The 21588-nt window shown below is 44.9% G+C and overlaps 2 long non-coding RNA genes across 2 annotated transcripts; one reads left to right on the forward strand and one right to left on the reverse strand.

Annotated features, from left to right (window-relative positions):
* Positions 1 to 10973: 10973 nt before the first annotated feature.
* LOC120825387 (uncharacterized) lies at positions 10974 to 15109 on the reverse strand. The gene is made up of 5 exons (XR_013450766.1): positions 14975 to 15109; positions 14419 to 14829; positions 13315 to 13461; positions 13110 to 13153; positions 10974 to 13025 (listed from the first exon to the last, which is right to left on the reverse strand). It is a non-coding gene; the product is annotated as an uncharacterized LOC120825387 (long non-coding RNA).
* Positions 15110 to 19706: 4597 nt separating this feature from the next.
* On the forward strand, positions 19707 to 20691 carry LOC144411583 (uncharacterized). Its single transcript, XR_013468769.1, has 2 exons — positions 19707 to 19876; positions 20359 to 20691. It is a non-coding gene; the product is annotated as an uncharacterized LOC144411583 (long non-coding RNA).
* Positions 20692 to 21588: the final 897 nt, after the last annotated feature.

Here is a 21588-nt window from a genome sequence, read left to right on the forward strand (position 1 = left end):
TCGCTATAGTGGCCAATTTACTTTATTATTATTATTGCTGTATTTATGTTTTTTATATTATCAATAAGAATATTTAATTATTATAATAAAATGGTCAACACCGTCAAAATGTCTAGTCTCCAACCCAAAATGAAGTTTTACAGAGGACACTATTAGTGACATGTAGCTGGTCTTTGGCTGCTGTGGTAACTCACTCTAATGGTTTACATAGATGATAAACACAGATGAGCTCGCATTCAAAATGTATCTGGAAATTATACGCCCTGTGCGCCTTTTCTGTCAAACAAACTCTACAATGTGATTGGTCACGTGGAGCTTTTTCATCTGTCTTGTTTCTATTGGTCTGAAACATGTGGTCTTCTGAGGTTTCCTCTTGTAGTTAAAACATTAGATTACTGCTGAGCCCTTCTTCCAGTGGGCCTTTGTAGGACTTATGATAGAATACAGCTGGTCAATGTTTTATTTTCTTTAGACTGAGGTTTTTACTCATGTGGCAGAGGTAGAAGACACTAAAATCAACCATTTAGGGGAAAAATCCTTGTTTGTCTCTATTAACACTTGATTGATATTTTATATTAAACTGTTTATATTTTCACGTTCTTTATTCTCTTTACTGTACTATCCAATAAAATCAAAGAAGTGTAAATAACACAATTTTTTTTGTATATGTGATACAAAAATGCTAAAGTTATGAACAACATAATATGATTGATCCTTATGTCAACTGCCAACAAAAGCCTACTATATTATACTACTTTTCCTTTTACAATAGTACATCATCTTGATTACATACTTGCATATTGAATGCTTTTGAATACAAGACTTGAATACCTGCACGTCTATATACATGTTTATTGCATTATCATTATTAACCCGAGAACATAAAAACCAGACACATGTGCACGTGACATTAAAGTCCACAGCGGCACATTCCTGGAATACCTGTGTAGCCATGTTGTATGTAATTGTGTCTTTACGAACATTATATGTGTGTATACATTTGTATGACTATATAAATATGTAACCCTGCTGGCGTTTCACTTCTACTGGAGCACAATGCTGTACTTCTCCTTCTACTTGATGCTGGTGATGGTCCACTCCTACATTCACCCCCTCACCCCCTTGACTGACCAGCTGGGCCTCACCCTTCCCCACACTCACCCCCTCACCCACCCGAACGACCGTCTGGGCTTCACCCATCCCCACAGTCATCCCCACACTCAGTCCCTCACTCACCTGACCAACCGGCTGGGCCTTACCCTTCCCCACACTCACCCCTTGACCAACCTGACCGACCGGCTGGGCCTCACCCGTCCCCACAGTCAGCTCCACAGTGACCACCTCACCCAACTCCTCACCCACCTGCTGGGCCTCCCCCATCTCCTCACCCACTAGACTTACTAGTAAGTGGCTGGTCCTCACCTGCTCCCTCTTCCTCCCTGGCCTCCCCCCGGTTCTGGTCCCGAGTGGAGGGGTTCTTCTCCGGAAAAACCCTCGCCAGGTGTCCCTCTCCACCACAACGGAAACACCTCCCATCATCCGATGTGACAAACATCACATAGTCAAACCCCTCGATCCTCACCTTGATTACCTGAGAGCATGGGCTTTGGTGAGGACCATGTCGCGCTGTCTCCTGTGAGACAGTGACACCACATGTCTTAGCTAAGGAAACCGGCACCCTGGGGACATCTTCTTTATCTGGGACACCACCTTCCCGTGATTCACCAGCTCAGATAGAGGATAAATAGTTGTTACTGGTTCCCTGATACTTCGCTTGGCTCCAATAAAAGATTAGATATGGTTTGCTTGAAATCAATGTTTGATAAAAGAGGTTCAAGTAAGGAAGTTGGAGAGATTAGAAAAAGCCGTAGAGAACGTCTCCATCCAGAAGGGATCTACCAGCTGAGATGTGCTAGCTAATACACAAGGCCTCCTCATATACTGCTGTATACCGCTTTGATGTTCAATGAACATTTTTGAGATTTTATCAAAATGTGCTCGCTGCTCGATACTGTTGCTGCAGTTACAATTTACAACATTGAAGGAGATTTTCCACGTTAAAAACGTCTGACAGTTTGATTAATGTTTGTTTTAACATCTCGATTATCTCACAACTGACAAAGAAGATGAAAGATGTAAGAAACAGTTAAACGTTTTAGCTTGTTAGTTTAGATTAAAGTAATCACATGTATTACTCTAAAAGGGTACTTTTCATTTAGCAAACCAGTGCAAACAGGTTCACTTGTGCATTGATGAATCTGCTGGATTAAACACACAAGTTAAATGAATGTTTAAAGTTAACTTGGTTCACATAGCAATGAGCGTAGGAGCCAAGGCAATGTACCCAATCCTGTTTTAGGTTTTTCCTTTATTCAAACCTTTATTTAAATATTTGGTCACTGTGCAGAACAAAAACATGTCTTCAAGTAAGTGTTTTCTTATAGACTATAAACAGTTACATTACTTATTCCCTGCAAATAAAGTTAATTAACTTTGGCTCTTAATTTTGTGACACAAGGAATGAAATATTGTCCCACTGATTGGCCAACCGGTCGGGGCCAAAGAACTAATTCAGAGTCCAGCAGCTATAACAAATGTACAATCAGGATTTAGCTCCATGTCATTTAGTTTTTCTTCAGCTTCTTATTTCACCTTATTTGCTTCATCATTTTCACCTTTTCAATAGAGGCCAGCAGAGTTCCTCTGGTGTGGCCGATGTTACTTTCCTTCTTTTGTAATACCAGAATTTTTTGTTAATTTCCTTAAATACCACGTCTCACTGCAAGAAATCATCGTCCATCCAAAAGTGCTGCACTACGTTGTTCAGACAAACGGCCGATGTCGAGTGAGCCTGTGAGCCCACTGACCGCGGTGAAACCACACTGCACGCTGCCTGCAAACAAAAGACACCCGCGCACAGTGCAGAGCAGAGCATAGCTGTGTTAATTGAAGACAGGCCCTGTGTAGCCCTCTTAGATTCCGGAAGTAATCACACCCTAGTCAGACAGGACAGGCTCCCAAGGGATTTCATTTTATGTAGAGGGACAGTTGATGTTTTCTGTATTCATGGTGACAATGTACGTTACCCCATAGCTGAGGTAGCTATTCAAGTTGAAGGTCAACACTACTTGCTTCCATTAGGAGTTTTTAAGCACCTGCCCTATCAGGTTGTGTTAGGCTCTGATTTACCTATTCTGGCAGAACTGATAGCCAAGCAATCGTGTGAGGCTAACGCACCAGCGAAAATCTGCTAGGTGTTACTAGGTTGAAAACCAAGCAAGAACAAGTTAGTTCAGCAGAGTGGGAGAGCTGCCATTTGCAAATGTGGAAGTCCCCCGAGGGTGAGCACACTAGCCACTGTATGGCTGTGTGTAGGAAAGGAAAAGCAAGAGAGAGAGGAGACGAGACAGAGTAAGGGTAACAAAAGTTGCTGAACAGGTGGTGAAGCCGGTAGAATTAAACTTTTTTCCGATTCCTAGTGACATTGCTAAGCTACAGAGAGAGGACTCCACAGTTGTCACGTTGTTTGCTAAATGTGTACCTGAGTCAACCCAGGGGATGGGTAGAGGGAAGGAAGCATTTGTGGTCAAGGGAGACAAGTTGTATCGGCGTAGCCAGATTGGTGATCAGTTAGTCATTCCACAGAGTTAAGACCCATTATCCTTAACCTGAGCCACTCTATCCCATGGGCGGGACACTTGGGACAGGCTAAAACATTTCCGAGAATGGTTACTCGGTTCTATTGCCCCCAGCAGAACGCAGAAATAATAAAATGGTGCCGGTCTTGTCCACAGTGTTATCGGCTCCAGGCAGGAATGGAGATAGAGCTCCCCTCATTAGCATGCCCATCATAGATGCACCCTTTTCCCACATTGCCATGGACGTGGTAGGTGTAGACTTTAGTGTACACTAAAAAGGTGTAGTGTAGGCCACAGGTACATACTGGTGGTTTGCGATTATGCCACAAGATACCCTGAAGCCTTCCCCTTGAAAAAGATCAAGGCTCGCTCATTTAGATGTTTTCCAGAGTGGGAATCCACAAGGAGATCATCACAGACCAAGGCACCAACTTCACCTTAATGCCTGCTAAAAGAAGTGTACAGCATGCTGGAAATTCAGGGGGTAAAGACCAGTCCCTACCATCCACAAACGGATGGCCTAGTGGAGCGCTTCAACAAGACCCTCAAGTCTATGCTGAAGAAGTTTGTGAATTACTCCGGGTCAGATTGGGACCGATGGCTGCCATTCGTGCTGTTTGCATACAGAGAGGTTCCACAAGCCTCTACAGGGTTTTCGCCTTTCCAGCGGCTATATGGACATCCAGTGAGGGGTCCCATGGATGTCTTGAATGATGCCTGGGAGGGTCCTATGCCACAACAGCAGTGCAGTGAGCTCTCGTATGTCCTGAAAATGAGAGGCAAACTGAACCAATATCAGGAGCTAGCCAATGGTCATCTGGCGGACGCACAGCAGCGTCAGAAGAGGAGTTATGATAAGGCATCGAAGAGAAGAATTTTCCAGGAGGGCCAGAAAGTTCTGTTATTGCTACCAACATCAGACAGTGGTCTCCTGGCTAAGTGGCAGGGGCAATATAAGATTACAAAAAAGCTGGCCCTGTTACGTATGAACTCTTTTTACCAGATCAGCGGAAAAAGAATCAAGTCCGTGAACCTTCTAAAAGAGTGGGTAGACCAATCGGAGCAGTCTTCAATGTGGGCACGCACAGTTGTGGATGAGGAAGAACTTCAGGAGCAGTATTTTCCCACATCAACGGAGACTCCAGTGTTTCCAGATCTGAGTCATCTGGAGCCAGGAAAACGCAGGAAACTACAGGCCTTCATGCATAAAGATCTCTTTAGTCTAAAGCCAGGTTGTACAAACCTCATCGACCACCACATTCATCTGTATTCACCAGCGCAGCGGCCAATCAGGGACACCACCTGCTGCATTCCAGCCAGACTGGTCCCAGGATTAAAGCAGGAAGTGGAGGAGATGCTGGCTACAGGAATCATCGAGCCTTTGCGGAGTGAGTGGTGTAGCCCAGTGGTTTTGGTTCCAAAGAAAGATGATCCGAAGCTGAGATTTTGTGTTAACTTCTCAAAGTTACATGCTGTGTCTGCCTTTGATTCCTATGCAATGCCAAGGGTGGATGAACTGATTGAGCGGTTGGGGAATGCTACCTAACGACCCTTGACCTGTGTAAAGGGTACTGGCAAGGAAGGAATTGACAACATTCAGGGTTCCCAGCGGCCTGTTCAGATTCGGAATGATGCCCTTTGGTTTACATGGCGCACCAGCAACATTCCAAAGATTGGTTGACGAAGTGCTGAGCGGAGCAGAGGACTATGCAGCAGCTTACATTGATGATATTGTTATCTTCAGTCGGACATGGGAGGAGCATGTACAACATCTTGCCGATGTCTGCAGACGCATCCACGGAGCTGTGTCACATTGGTAAGACGGAGGTCCAGTACCTTGGTTGTGTGATTGGAGGGGGGGCCATCCGTCCTCAGGTAGAAAAGGTTGAGGCGATTGCGGCTTCTCAACCGCCCAACACCAAGAGGAGGCTGCGATCGTTCTTGGGGTTAGTAGGTTGGTATCACAGACTCATCCCAAACTTTTCGTCACAATCTGCAGTACTCACTGACATGACTGGCAAATCTAGCCCAATAGAGGTTAAATGGAATCAAGAAACTAAGAATGCTCTAAAGGACATGAAAGACTGTGTGTGTAAAGAACCGGTTTTGCAGTGCCCAGATTACACTCTTCCCTTTACTGTTCAGACAGATGCTTCTGGAGTAAGTCTCTGTGCCGTGTTATTGCAAGAGAAGGATGGAAACCAGTTGCCCGTGCAGTACATCAGCCGGAAGCTCTTCCCAAGGGAAATAAGGTACTCAACAGTGGAAAAGGAAGCTCTTGCCATTAAATGGGCATTGGACATGTTGAGGTACTACCTCATTGGCAAAGAGTTTGTTCTTGAGTCTGACCATCGTGCAGTGCAGTGGATTCACAAAATGAAAGACACTAATGCCGAATTACTAAGAGAGACAAGATAAGTACTTGTCTCTCCAGCCTTGTGGTTTTCAGATCCAGTACAGACGGGGACCCCAGAATGTCGTCGCTGACTTCTTGTCTTGTGACTACGAGGAGTGACATTGTAAGGGGGGGGGATGTGTGACAAAGTGGGTGAAAACTCACCTTTGTCCCCATGTTGGTATGTGGGTTGAATGGTTGCCATGCTCTGCAGGTGTGCTGGATGCTAGAGGGGAGGGCAGGCAGTGAGGCCTAGTGTTTGTGCAGGGGATGGTGTCAGCAGTGACACCATCGGGTTGGACGAGGTATACAGGGGGGAGAGTGTCATAATGGGTGTCCCCTGTGCACATGGTGCAACCTGGGGCGGGTTGATTGATGGCGCTATAAAAGTGGAGGACATTGACTGTTGGGGGGAAATGGTGGAACATCTGTGTAGCTGAGGGCACGTGTTAGATGAGGTTACATTAAGTTTATTCAGTTAATGAATTAGATTTTGTTTGGTTGTTTATCTGTTTATTCAGACATGTATCAGGAAACCTTTTTTTACAAATAAAGAAAACTTATTTTTTACCTGAACGAAGTCTCGCTTGCCTGCCTCCTAATTCCAGGATTCCCTTGGTCCTAACATCCTTACACCCCTGAAGACCACAGGAGGGTCTTCCGAGAGGCGAGGCTGGGGCCGGGTGACTGCCCGTATGCATTGGCCGGAGGCTGAAAGATGCGGCAAACCGCTGCAGCCGGGGGGCCTGTATGGAGCGCCGGCGGTGGTGGAGAAGGTAGTGGTGGAGCAGCTCTACGAGGGTCTGCTGCCCGGACGATCGGCCGCCAGCGGGAGCACGGCCAGTCCCAAAACCGCGGAGGAGGCCCCCGCTTCAGACCGTGGCTCGGCCCCACGGCCACTAGGCCTCCCCAGGGTTTCCGATCTCACAGGCCCGGCCGGACCCACCACTCTTCCCGAGCCACAGAGGGCTATTCAACTTTCAGGGCAGGAGTGTTGGAGGGGCCGGCAGCCTGGATACTGCCGGCGGGAGTGCCCGCTGATGGAGGTGGGCCAGACGGTGCAGGTTATTGGGCCTCCAGCACCCTCCCCTGGTCCAGGAGCGACATACTGCATTCCGGTAAGGATCCAGGGGGTACACATAAGGCGATGGTGGATTTGGACTGCATGCAGTCTATGATTCACCAGAGGCTGTTTCGACCTGGGGCATTGGTGGAGGCATCGCGGTTGAGTATTAAGTGTGTGAATGGGGACGTTCATGATTACCCAGTGGTGCCAATAGAGATTTGGGGGGGAAAAGCATAGAGTGAAGGTTGCGGTAAGCTCCCACCTTACGTACCCTCTAATCTTGGACAGATTGGACAGGGTTTCATAAATTAACGGGGCAGTGCGCGGGGGTGCGTTCACGGCAGTCAGCAATATGCGGGATGTGTGCTGTGCTCAATGGTGAAGCAAGGTTGTCCGACATTGCAGACAGGGAGGGGAAACCGGTTTACGCTCCATGGAATATTTTCCACTGAAACAGTCTAGCGATAATACTCTACGCTTTGCCTTCGACCAAGTGATACGAATTGATGGTCAACTTGTGCGCCCTGATGCAACATTGTCATACCCTCACTTTTCATTGATTAGGGACAGGCTATACAGAGTCGTGACACTCAAACAGGTCAGGAAAATGCAGTTATTGGTGCCAAAAAGTTGTCGGACAATGATTTTCCAGGCGGCTCATTATAACCCGATGGCGGGCCACATGGGTAGTGATAAAACTATGAACCGGATAATGGCCCAATTTTACTGCCCAGGCATCTGGGCGGATGTGCGCCAATGGTGTGCATCCTGCCCACAATGTCAGCTCGTAAACCAGCCGGCCATTCCGAGAGCGCAGTTGTGAGCGCTACCATTAATGGAGGTGCTATTTGAACGTTTAGGCATCGACCTCATCGGGCCATTTCATCGGAGCGCATGGGGATATCGCTTTGTGTTACTGTAGTTCTGATGGATTACGCAACACGATATCCCGAGGCAGTGCCGTTGTGCACCATTTCCGCAAAGAGTGTTGTGCAGTTACTGTTGTTGTCACGTGAGAATTTGCTCCAGGCAAAGGAGCGTCAACAACAGCTGTACAACAGAGGGGCCAAGCTGAGACAATTTACAGCAGGAGAAAAATCACTATTGCTTCTTTCTTCTAGCTCAAAACTCCTCGCCAAGTGGCAAGGGCCCTTTCTGGTCACACGGCGAGTAGGTGACGTCGACTACGACGGGGTGGAGCAACACAGATCTACCACCTCAAACTATGGAGTTGGGTGTTTCGGCCCTACAGCACTCTGACCAAGGTTGCAGTTTTGAAAGAACAATAATCCAACAATTGTGTGGCATGTATGGCATCAACATTTCTAGAACCACATTGTACCACCCGCAAGGAAATGGTCAATGTGAACAGTTTAACAGAACCCTTCATGACCTTCTGCGTACAAGTGGTCGATTAATAACTATTCCTACGGGACAATAACCACAACCCCGTAGTAGCGGTCGTCACATGTGTATATATTTGTATGTAACCCTGCTGCAATAGATCATAGAGTTTCACTTATACTGCAGTACCATATTCTACTTCCACTTCCACGTGTCTTTGGTTGAGAAGTTTTCCGTACCTCTGAACCCACCCGGCCTCCTGATATGTGCTTGGGTTGGTTCTGTAATCCAGGTTGGTATTCTGTTTGAGAAAGAAAAGTCCAGATACCATGGTTTCATCTGTGTCTACTATACTCATGATAGAGCCCTTGGACCTTTGGATTTGGTGCAGTGTGACAAGCTGAGGTACTTTATGTGTTGTCTCATTGTATGTGACTGAGCTGCTGCTGATGGTGCTTGGCCTTGTGTTTCTCCAGCTGTAGGAAGACCATACCTTCTTCTTGGAGGTGTTGCGTGTACCCTGCATTAGTGTTCTCATCCGTGTGTCACGCAGCAGTGTGAGCTGCAAATTTAGTCCACTTGCACGGATGGCTGTTTTTCTCTGTGGGTTTCCTGTGGCCTGATCACACGGCGGGCAGAACGTTGTCAGCTGAAGTTTTTGCTTCTCAGTATTGTGTGGTTACTTCTCAGAAGAAGTACTACCGCCTCAAGCCCACCCAAGCCCCCCTCTCCCTCTTACCCAAACCAACCTGTCTTAGTGTACGTTGCCACTCTTATTTTTTTAAACACTGGTTGAAGGGATGAAACACACCCATGTATATATATATATAATGTTCATTTGTATGTGTCACAGCGGCCATAATGTGATCAGGGGTCCGTTTCAAGGAGGAGGACTATAAGGAAGCGCGGATGGCCTCTGATTCATGGAGGGAGATCTCCGCAAACGTCGGTTTGCCGGTCGAGGGGAACAAAGTTGTGGAGGAAAATACTGGACAAATGTGTCCGCGATGGAAAGCAACAGTGGCGATGCACGGGGCAATAAAGTCTATGATACATAAATAAACAATTCATCGACTTCCACACACAAAGACGTGACTCTCTGGGTCGTCCTCAACAAAAACACGTTACTCCATCTGACGTTTTAGCAGTGAATTGCTCTGCAACACACGCAAGACTTTTGGATCCATGAATTGAAACGAGTGCGTCGACACAGCGGTGCGTAAAGACGCAGAGGCAGAAGCATGCGGCAGCCTTTAGTTGAACCACGTACGAGGAACGGGGCCCAGGGTTTAGTGGAAACTCTGAGTTTGTTAACCCTGAGATGAGGGCAACTCTGTGTGGCAGGTTCGACCTATGGGGGGGTCTCGGAATGATGAAGATGCAGTCGGTTCCATTTATGCAGTCTTTATTTTATGCTCAACAGCAGCACACGACCGCCTCCAGCCTCCTCGCCTCGCTCAGCACCCCTTCGGTCGCCGGATTTCCCCTTCTTAAGGACAAACACACACAATGATTAATCCCACCTGAGGCCAGTTATGCCTCCTCCTGGCACCGTTCCCCGAACCACTCCCTTCTCCGTCCCCTCTGCAGCTGAGCAAAACCACGCCCGCCACCACACTCTGGCTTGTCTGTTTCACAAAGGGAGGTAACTAAAGCTCACGGTCAGTCACCATGGTAACTGAGCCTGTGAACATACCACACCTGGTCAGGAGCAGGTTTTCTTCTCAATAAACCTCAAGTTTCTTTCACTGTCTCCTCCCTCTGACAGCAGCCCAGACAATCACACAGCACGCTTTCATTTCCTCATTCATTCAAGTACTCTGTATCAGGCGGATTTTAGTGCAGTTTCCACATATGCACAAAATAAGATGTTACGTTAAAAACTAAAGTGTTTTCTGGAACATGGCACATCATTTTCTGGACGATCCTGTTGATAAAGAAGCGGTTTTACGTCTCAGGGTGTTAAACACGTCGGTTCAAGCCTGTGTGTAGTGCATTCTAACAAACTGTAAAAAATGTTATTCTCCCACTGGGAATATATTAAATATTAACTGAGAACACTCAGCAATTTTTTTTTTTTCAACAAAAAAAAACACGCCGTTTCTGTCTTTTGCTGCAGTTGCTTTTTTTCTAATTATGGGTTCATACTCGCTGTATGCTTGCATTAATATTTGCAGCTCAATAGGGGTGAATATATTGTTTCATACTGTGGTGGTGTATGCGCTCAACTCTGAGTCAACCTACTCCGAGTTGATTGAACCAACAGCTGTTCAGAGTTTCCCATCTCAGGATAAATCAACTCAGAGTTTAGGGTTTGATTTAGAGTTTGTTAAACCTCCTACTTGAAACGGACCCCAGGAGGTACAAGGGGGAACATATTTATTGTCAGGAACCAATGGAGGCAGATGGGGGAATGGCAGGGAAATCCAGATGGGAGAATCCAGGCAGGGAATCGGGAGGATGGATGACTGCGAGGACACAGAATACAGGGTCAGAGGAACGTAGAAAAACTTTAAACCAATATATCTGAGACATTTATTAACAGAACAGCCAAGCGTAGTCACTACCAGGTTAGTTAAAACAACGATCTGGCGAAGAGTGCATCAGGAACCAGGGTAGATGTACTGCAAGGTGATTTGTAGATTGAAGGCAGCTTGGTTGCCTGAGCAGGTGAAGTGACCTCTAATCAGAGAGTCTGAATGGGCTTCAGTTTGGAGTCAGGCCCCTCCACATGATACCAGCACGAGGCATGGCCTCACCGTGACAGTTATATTATGACTTAATGGTTTCTAGTTGCTCATCTCAAACTCATCTTTTTTAAATTGGCAGAAGGAGAGCTGGTAGTGCTAGCAGCACTGGAGCTAACGGCTAATGTGCAGAGGTTGTATTTAGAATATCTCAAAGGGACCTTGGCTCCCTTTTTTTGTGGATTTGATCGTCGGCTTAAACCACGTGATTTGATTGAGATCCTGACGTCCTTTTGTTGTGTTTGTTCTGTTCATGAGAACTGATAAAGAAGTTGTTAGCATTGAGTGACTAGCATGTTGTCGATGTCTTTGCATAGCTTGACAAGCTGTTGCTCTCCGTCCTGCTTCAGAGGCCAAACTGTCTGCAGACGTTCATCATCATCATCATCGTTTACAGTCTCTAAAAAGATCTATAAGAAGAGGTCAATTATCAATGATTACCAAAAAGACAGTTCATGGCTCTTCTAAAAAATGAGACAAATGATAATTTTGGAGGTTTGATCACCTAAACACAACAACAGGAGACGTGTGTTGGTCTACGTTCACACACATCATCTCAGAGGACGGATAGAAACACACAGTGTCAAAGCTTCATGGTGGGAACTATCAAACACACTTGTCTTTACATTGGGGCTGGAACACGGTGTGATATCACTGATGCTGTGGTTGCTGTGGTACCGCTATGTGCGTGTGTGTCTACACATGCCTGCATTGATGTTCACACTTCATGCTGTTTCCTCGTTCAGCCTCTGATTCTCTGTACATCTACTGGCCACAAATAAACTGCTTTGTGTGACTGCTGTTTGGTGGCTGTATGAGAAGAAAACCAGACCTGGATGAAGGTGTGTTTCCATATCCTGTGTCATGAACATTTATTGTATACTTTTACTTGTTTCCATTTCAGCACGCTGCTACAATTTGACAAAATCTGACTTCTCATGCGAGTCTATATTAAAGGATTTTCCAATTTATAATTGTTGATTTAAATCCCACTTTTAAAATGAAATTTTTAAAACAAAATCTCTCCACAGGCGCGTGTCCAGGTAGTGGCCTTCTTGTTGCACCCCATCAACCTAAACTGTCATCAACCATTTGCTGGAGGCGGCATCTTGGCCTAAATCAACAGTTTGAAGAGTAAACCGTACTCTTGAAGGTCCTCTTCAGTCTTATTCAGGTCGAACATGAATTCTCTGTCCATCAGTCACTCGCCTGAAGACGTGCTTTTGAGACAATGGTGCACAAGTCATTAAATGTTCTTCCTGCACATCTACTGTGTAGGCAGAGCATTCAGGATGTGGTCGAACATATGACATAGATTCAGAAATAAACTTCCTAATGTGGCTGCGAGGGCTGCAGAGCTCCTGCCTGCGTGACGTTGGACCGAAATAAATACATCTAATTATCAAACCGGCATTCTTTTTAGTGAGCGAGTGGAGACTCAAATATTTCCACAGATTAAACTCAATCCCACCGACCCCTTCAGCAGTCACTGGTCCACAGCTTCAGTCTCTTGAGCTCTGCGTCCAAATGACGAGCTTTTTGTTACTGTGGGTTTCCTGTTATTAAGCTACTCAGTCATTGTATGTAACTCCCTGTTTTGTGAATTGAGACATGTTCTGCTTAAGTTGAAGGCCTTTGCTGGTCGGTGTTATAGGTGCTGTGATTCCATCATTAGATGTTGTAGAGTTGTGATTGTTATTTTTCTTTTTTAGACTCTACATCCTCGAAGTATTGATGGCAGAATAGGTGCTGAAGTCAGAACCCTGGATTTTCTTCTTCTTTGGTCTGTGTGATGTCTGTTGGATTTCCAGTGCAGCATAGCACACATCTTCATCCTGAAATTTGACATTTGTTTTTTAGAATCGTGACCGTGTACTGATTTATTGCCATGAGTCAGTACTTTCTTGTGTTGCACCTACCCCATGCTGTCTTCTTTGAGGTGTTTGCTGATCAGGTTGTGGAGCTGCAGAAATCAATACAACATCAGTACAGACAGCGTGGTGCATCAACACTCAAACACGGATCCAAAGAAGAGACTTCAGGTGTCTTTGTGGTAGAAATGAATTCAGTAGATCAATGACATTTCTTACATTTAGCTCTTAAGGAGCGGCATACAGTAGTTACCTTTTTTCTGACACAGATGATAAACTAGAAGAGAGGAGAGGACGGAGGAGAGGACAGCAATAGCTGGACACAGAGAGACCAGCAGAGTCCAACACAGAGGACAGAGACATTCTGGAGTCTGGAGCGGAGAATCGCTGCAGTCTGGACCTGAATCAAAGTTGTGTCAATAAGCGTCATTAAACTCTGACCCACAACGATGAGACTGAATATTCTAGCAGCAGTTTATTGAAAATTCAAACTTTTCATTGAGCAGACGGACAAATATACTACATTGACATTACTATTTATTGTGCAAAAATGTTCTGAAAATTTCACAATTAAGTGAAACCTTCAACCGTTATAGAGCCTCAGATTTCACGTGCAAAATGATCCCAAACCTCACTATGCATAAAAATACAGTGCATTTAAGGATGACCTAGAACCCGTCAGATACATGAAGTCTCAGATTTGGGAATATGATTATTTGTCTAAACCAGCGGTTCCCAAACTCAAGAACGCCTCGGCCCACTTTGAAATCTGAAAATCTTTCGCGGCCCCCCCAAACCTTTAATCACAACTCTGATCAAAACGTAATGGTTTAATGGCCTTAAGAATTTAACCAAAATCAAACATCCGCGAGCAAAAGTCCGTCTCCGCGAGGTATTTGCTCGCTTGCGAAACGTGAACTTCGCTGCTCGCGAGGAGAATCTCTGCCCGCGCTGGAAGGAGTTTTCTACGCGCTCGCTGTTGTTCTTTCTGACAGTGAGGTGGAGACGGTGCTTCAATTAATGTTTCACATAACTAATGTGCCGCATCATGAATATTTCTATATTAATTTCAAACTTTTAAAAATTGAAAATTAAAAAACTATTTACTTATTGTAAATGACCTCTCGCGGCCCGCCTGCAGTACCTTCCCACACCCGGCCCACACTTTGGGAATCGCTGGTCCAAACCATTATACTGTTTTATTTCAGATTGGCCGTTGTTGATTCCCAAAATCTTTCTGTAACACGTCATAATAGTTCACATTGATATAAGTATATATGAGGAATATTTTCCTACTGGATAATTGTTTAGTAAAATCATGCAATATAGATCCACAAAGTGTGAGCAGCATACTTACTGATTAAGACTCTTGTTGTGACGTTTCCGTTTCTGTAAAGAGTTTGGCGGCCAATGACTGCTTTTTCCTCCACTGTTCTCTGTTCACCTCCACAGTAGTAGATTCCCTCATCAGAATCAGTGATGTTCATGATCAGCAGGTCATAGGAATTAGAAGAAGAGTTTTTCACAAATTGAAAACGAGGAAGAATTTTCAGAAGATCTTTAGTGTCACTGGCCGGATTGTATCCTAATGTGGATGAACTATGGTCTACTTTAAGGACGAGAGGAGGCTGGTTCTCATGAGAGCAGTTCCTGTACCACACAACGGATACTCCAGTTGATAGTTTACAATCACAGAAGAGAGTGATGTTGTCTCCTGGTCTGACTGTCACTGATCCAGAGATCCAATCATGACTGCAGGATGCAACTCCTGGAAAACAGAGAAAATGGTAAAAGCAGATTGAAATGTGCTCCGTGTTGGATGATTTCACATTACAGCAGGGGCAGATTTCTGCTCAACACAACAACAATGAGAGCGTAATTAAAACATCCAAAATAAGTCTCCATAGACTTACCTAAGAGAGCGACTAGAAAAGTGTGCAGCCCGTCCATGAGTGATGATGACCGAAAGTTAACAGACAGACTGATTTTACCCAAAGATGTGATGCCTTTGAAGACAAAGTGTTCAATGTGATTGGCCAGTCAAGTGGAACATTTTCTTCTTCTGTTTTTTTCTATTGGTGTTTTTTTCATCTAAACAAAGATGTTTGTGGTATTCTGCGCTTTCCTGCTTCCCGTACGTGATTACTCTGTAACGAACACAATAAGATGAGCCCAACTGAGGGCGTGACATTACACAGCCTTGTATTTCATACACTGTTGTGTCAGGAGGAGAGCTGGTAATGCTAGCAGCACTGGAGCTAACGGCTAATATACAGAGTTTTTATTGAGATTTTCTCAATAAGTGATCTTTGCTCCCTTTTTTTGTGGATTTTCGGCTTTAAACACGTGATATGATTGACATCCTGATGTAATTTCGTTGTGTTTGTTCTGTTCATAAGAACTGATAAAGAAGTTGTTAGCATTGAGTGACTAGCATGTTGTCGATGTCTTTGCATAGCTTGACAAGCTGTTGCTCTCCGTCTTGCTTCAGAGGCCAAACTGCGTGCAGACGTTCATCATCATCATCATCGTTTACAGTCTCTAGAAAGATCTATAAGAAGAGGCCAAGTATCAATGATTACCAAAAGACAGTTTATGGCTCTTCTAAAAATGAGACAAATAATTATATTGGAGGTTTGACCACCTAAACACAACAACAGGAGACGTGTGTTGGTCTACGTTCACACACATCATCTCAGAGGACGGATAGAAACACACAGTGTCAAAGCTTCATGATTTAAATCCCACTTTTGAAATGAAATTTTTAAAACAAAATGTCTCCACAGGCGCGTGTCCAGGTAGTGGCCTTCTTGTTGCACCCCATCAACCTAAACTGTCATCAACCATTTGCTGGAGGCGGAATCTTGGCCAAAATCAACAGTTTGACGAGTAAACCGTACTCTTGAAGGTCCTCTTCAGTCTTATTCAGGTCGAACATGAATTCTCTGTCCATCAGTCACTCGCCTGAAGACGTGCTTTTGAGACAATGGTGCACAAGTCATTAAATGTTCTTCCTGCACATCTACTGTGTAGGCAGAGCATTCAGGATGTGGTCAAACATATGACATAGATTCAGAAATAAACTTCCTAATGTGGCTGAGAGGGCTGCAGAGCTCCTGCCTGCGTGACGTTGGACCTAAATAAATACATCTAATTATCAAACCGGCATTCTTTTTAGTGAGCAAGTGGAGACTCAAATATTTCCACCGATTAAACTCAATCCCACCGACCCCTTCAGCAGTCACTGGTCCGCAGCTCCAGTCTCTTGAGCTCTGCGTCCGAATGACGAGCTTTTTGTTACTGTGGGTTTCCTGTTATTAAGCTACTCAGTCATTGTATGTAACTCCCTGTTTTGTGAATTGAGACATGTTCTGCTTAAGGGTCTGTGCGTCTCCCCCGTCACTTTTGTGGATTCCTTCCGTTTCCTGGGCTCCATCATCACCCAGGACCTCAAGTGGGAGCTGAACATCAGCTCCATCACCAAGAAGGCTCAGCAGAGGTTGTTCTTCCTGAGGCAGCTGAAGAAATTCAACCTGCCAAAGACGATGATGGTCCACTTCTACACGGCCATCATCGAGTCCATCCTCTGCTCCATCACCGTCTGGTACGCTGCAGCCACAGCCAAGGACGAGGGCAGGCTGCAGCGTGTCATCCGCTCTGCAGAGAGGGTGATCGGCTGCAACCTGCTGTCCCTGCAGGACTTGTTTGCTTCCAGGTCTCTGAAGCAGCTAAAAAGATCGCGGCCGACCCCTCTCACCCCGGACAGAACCAGTTTGTGCCCCTTCCATTTGGCAGGAGGCTGAGGTCCATCAGGACTACGACCTCCCGCCACACCAACAGTTTCTTCCCGTCGGCAGTCGGGCTCATCAACAGAGCCGGTCCCCCACTGACTGACTATAACACTCCACCGGTCACTCCCCCTCACACTGCACACGTCACTTTAACTGTCATTTTTCACTCGTCACTTTATCTCTTGTTCGCGAGTGCACTTTATTTTTTTATATTTTTTAACTTTTTAAATATTTTCATTTTTTAACTTCTCTTCTCTTAAATTCTCTTATTTTATACTAACCCAAAGCCTTATTCTACTAACCCATAGCATTAGCATTTTATTTTATTGTATTACTTGTGCACTGCTGTCTTGTTGTCTATTGTCACGCACCAAAGGTCAAGTCAATTTCCTTGTATGATATATTTTGGCAATAAATGTTTGCTGATTCCTGAAGTAGCTCTGCTGCATCTCTAATGACGCCATCACCTTGTAGCTCCAGTCCAGTCCAATTGACAGCTTACTTACTCGGTTGGCTTTTATTTACAACTGCTCTCCCTGCTCTCCCTGGTCTCCCTGATCAGTTAACTGTTTTTTCCTATTTTCTCTGTAAAACCCAATGCTCTGTAGTGCCTGTTGGGATCATGAGACCAAATCACGTGTCTGGTTCTGTGCATCATTTTGAAATAAACTAGACCTTTATTTGGCTGTTATTTTGGTGCTGTTGTATCCAAAATGATACTGTTACTCCACCCGTGCCACCAGGGAACCCCCGATGTGATCACACTATTGGCATGATGCTCACAAAATGTGGATTTCTGAATATAAGTAGAACATATGCCTGTTGCAAATTCCTTAACTGACATTAAGATTGAAATGATGATGATGCAGTCTACATTTCCCAAAAACCCAAGTGTGGTGTGGAGTCGTGCAGTAAACAGAAGTGGTGTGTGACAGAGCGACGCCTGCAGACTTATGAGATGAAGATGATGATTAAAATTGAAACAAGGCTGAAAAATGAACTTGACCAAACAGCAAGGCCGCTGGAAAGTAAACATTTACATACTGCTGCCATTTCTCAGTGCTTGTGACTGTGTGGTCGGTCCGGCCGCGTGTGCATTTTTGCAACACTGCAGGCCGTGCTAGCTGGTGCAGATGCTGTCCAGGGGATTTTCAGCTCAAGCCCCTCTGCAGCATCTAGGGAGGGGCGGGGGCCGGCAGAAACCACAAATGTTTCCATCCACTTGTCAAATGCTCGGTTACCCTCTGCAGCCTTGTGTTGGTCTGTGTGTGTGTGTGTGTGAGCGAGTTAAGCATTCATTTCTGTAACCAACAACACAGGAAACAGTTTCTTCAGGCCTCCCGTAGGTGTGAGTGTGAATGGTTGTTTGTCTCTGTGTAGCCCTGCGATTGGCTGGCGACCAGTCCAGGGTGTACACTGTTTATCGCTCGAAGTTGGCTGGGATAGACTGCAGCCCCCCCCGCGAGCCTGTGTGCAGGATAAGTGGTTTGATGATGGATGGATGGATGGAGACATAATGGCAACACAATCCCATCAAATGTTAGAGGGGTGTGAAACGACCCTTTAACATTTGAAATAACTCTGTATTAAGGTTTAATTTCAATGATTTTAGTAAATATGAACATGCAAGTAATTCACCAGCAAGCAAATGTATTTAACACACTTTGGTTTGGTTTACTTGTGTGTATTTTTGATTTGCTTGCCCTTGTGTGCAGGAGGAAACATGCTTCATGAGTCTGCAGGTACCATTCCAGGATTTGTCTCGTAAGGCTTCTATGGAAGAGAGCTGCTTTTTGTTTGTGCACTGACTGTCTTCCATGAGGTATGTGGACTCTCTCTCTCTCCCTTTGTGTGTGTGAGATATGTGCATTTGTTTGTACACCTTGTCTGTGTGTAGAATACCTGAATGGATGTGTATATCCCCCAATGACATACACAAGGTCAGCACTATCCTGCACCACAGCAGCTGCTTCCAGCTGCCAGCCTTTATGCCCGCGTTCCCTCTCAGGGCCACTAGATGGCGATGTGGTTGTTTAGTGAGGCCGTTAGAGACAAACTGCCTGCTTAGTGCATCTGTCATGTACTGTAGACTCACCGTGCCATCTCCGTTTAGCACTGCACGGTGATATTTGCAACCTTATAGCCATCGGAGAGTTTTAACTCTATTTGACTGAGTTTGTTTCGTGCAAATGTAAAAAAAAAAAAAGAAGAATGTCAAGGTGATTTAAAAATAACACAGAGTGATTTTCCCTGCATTATTTGATCACTGCCTTTACTTTGTATTACATCTTCCTTGCTTTGTGATTTCACTTGTGTACTCAGACAGTGGAAGAAAATGTCGCTTGTATACATAATGTAGATCTAAATGTTGATTTAGTTCATTGTTATTTTGTAAGGATCCCTTTATCTGTGATAACGAGGCATATTTAATGACTTGCAATGAAACAGATCTTGCCTGGATTTCACTGCAGCATGAAATTTGACTAAAAGATTCTTCGTGCATGAATATAAGGGTATGCTGTTTTAAATGCTGCATCACAGACTAAGCTGTTCAATTGTTCTGCTTTATCCACATGACTGAATATTTATCAAAGATATCGCTCTTTTAGAAATGTATTAAGAGGACCAATAGTGAATATCATTGCAACATTGGTTTGGAGGTATTTGATTACGTCCTTCTCACCCAATTGTACCTCCAAACCCGGAGAAGGAGTGCTAGCATGGCCCGTGAAATCGACTTCACCGTTGGGTGGGATGCAAAACAACATCTGCAGCTTTACTCTCCCACGTGGCGGTTGATTGTTGACTCCGAGGGCTCTGGGTGCAGACAAAAGCACTGGAAGCCCTCGCCGTCACAAGCTTTAGAAATGACCACCGGCATGAATAGAGGTTTGGACTCGCCAGAGCCGGAACAACACAGGCGGCTCAAAATCCGTAAGCGGCGGCTCCGCTCCTTTCTTGTGTCGCGGTGAGCGGTGAGCCTGCGTGCACAATACCTGGACCCTAAATCGAGCCCGCGCAAATGTAAGGGAGTCATTTTTATTATGTTATTATTGCACCGTCTGCTTTCCCTGCTGCAGACTGACATGCCGGCGTTTTAAAAAGGGTCCTTTGTGGCAGCAGCAGAAGAGGAGGTCAGGTGACGTGATTATAGAGCTCGTGGTGCCACGACAGAACTTCCGACTTTAACGTGTGTGTTTCGCGCTTCTCCCTGAAGCATTATCGATCTTGAAGCACGACCATGGTCGGTCCATAACCTCAAACGAGTGTTGATTTTTGTAACCATGACAACGTCAGTCCAAACCAAACCTTCACCCGAGTGTTGGGACTTTAAATTAAACTTCAACGAAATATTCTTTCTACTTTTTGTGGACAGAGATGTGTTTTGTCGTTGTCTTTAAAAGAGCAAGGTGTGGACAATGAAGACGGGGTGCTGTGCAATCCAATACAGCATCCCTGCAATTTCTGCAGCTTTAATCATACTGCTCTTTTTATGTCCCCTCTAGTGGACGGCTTTGAATGGAGACAAAAGACCTGAAACCCCGGACAATACAATGTAATCAGCATCAAAAGCTACTGCATGTCCTGAGAAATGTGCATATTTTTCAACTGAAATGTTTCCGACACAGTTTGGATAAAAAGAAAAAGTGAAATGAAGCCTCGTGGAGGTATTTCAGACGCAGGCGGATTTGGAGGAATCCAATCAGCAAAGCAAAGCCAACCCGTCTCCCCCACCACGGCTGTTCCTAACTCCAGTCACACAGAGTACCTCACTGGTGCCATTATGCCTTTTGATCATGTAAGGAGAATATGAAATACTTTGACAAATAAAAAAGAAATGTGACCGAAAACGAAGATCTTTGAAGAGTAACTACCTGCTTCCTTCCCAATCAAAGACATTCGGAAACAGATGGATTGTTTAGTCCAAACAATCATTATTCTTTATAACTGGAGATATCGGCTTACTGTCATATCTCCAATCAAAGAATCCACATAGATTTTAGCCAGGGGAAACACCTTTGATGGATCTAATACTTGGAAATAAATAAAGAAGAGGTGACTGACTGAATGTCTGTCTGTGACAATATCACATACAAAGTATGTGCAACTGGGAATGTAACAGAAGTCTAATCATGACCCTCTTTTCAACTTCATAGCCCACCTCTTTGTCCCTGCAGAAATCATTTCCAGGCTGCTTCTCCTCTCCCAATAGCTAACCTTTGTCGCTCCGTAAAGTCAATAAAAAGTTTTTAATTGGATCTGCATTTTTATATAAGTGATGTATCACCAAGTCACCATATTCCTTTTGTAGCGTTCAGATCAAATTAACTGTCAGGTCTGTTTCAAGTCTTCTTTAGTACCGCACAATGTTCTTTTAGTAACTTACGGTGAATTCACAGCCAAATAGACCACAAAGCAGTTTGCTTGCTGCTGGCTTACTTTGATTGACAGCTTGCTGCCTCTACCAGAGACCTATAACGTGTCTCCACATCATCCTTCTGCTTTCCCAATGTGGTAATTCTGGTTCACCGGCTGCACAAAAAAAAAAAGAAGAAAACACGGCACCGGCCGGATCGAAAGACGGCGGCGGCAAAATTGTTGAACTCAAGGCTTTAAAACGGAGGTCCCCAAACCGACGAGTGACGGCGGGATGACTAAGTGTGAGTTTTATCCGCAGTCTGTGGTAAAACTTCACAGAAAAGGCAAAAAAAATCCCATTATTGTGTTTTGCAAGT

The sequence above is a fragment of the Gasterosteus aculeatus genome, chromosome 9 (assembly GCF_964276395.1).
Source record: "Gasterosteus aculeatus chromosome 9, fGasAcu3.hap1.1, whole genome shotgun sequence".
NCBI classification, from domain to species: Eukaryota; Metazoa; Chordata; class Actinopteri; order Perciformes; family Gasterosteidae; genus Gasterosteus; species Gasterosteus aculeatus.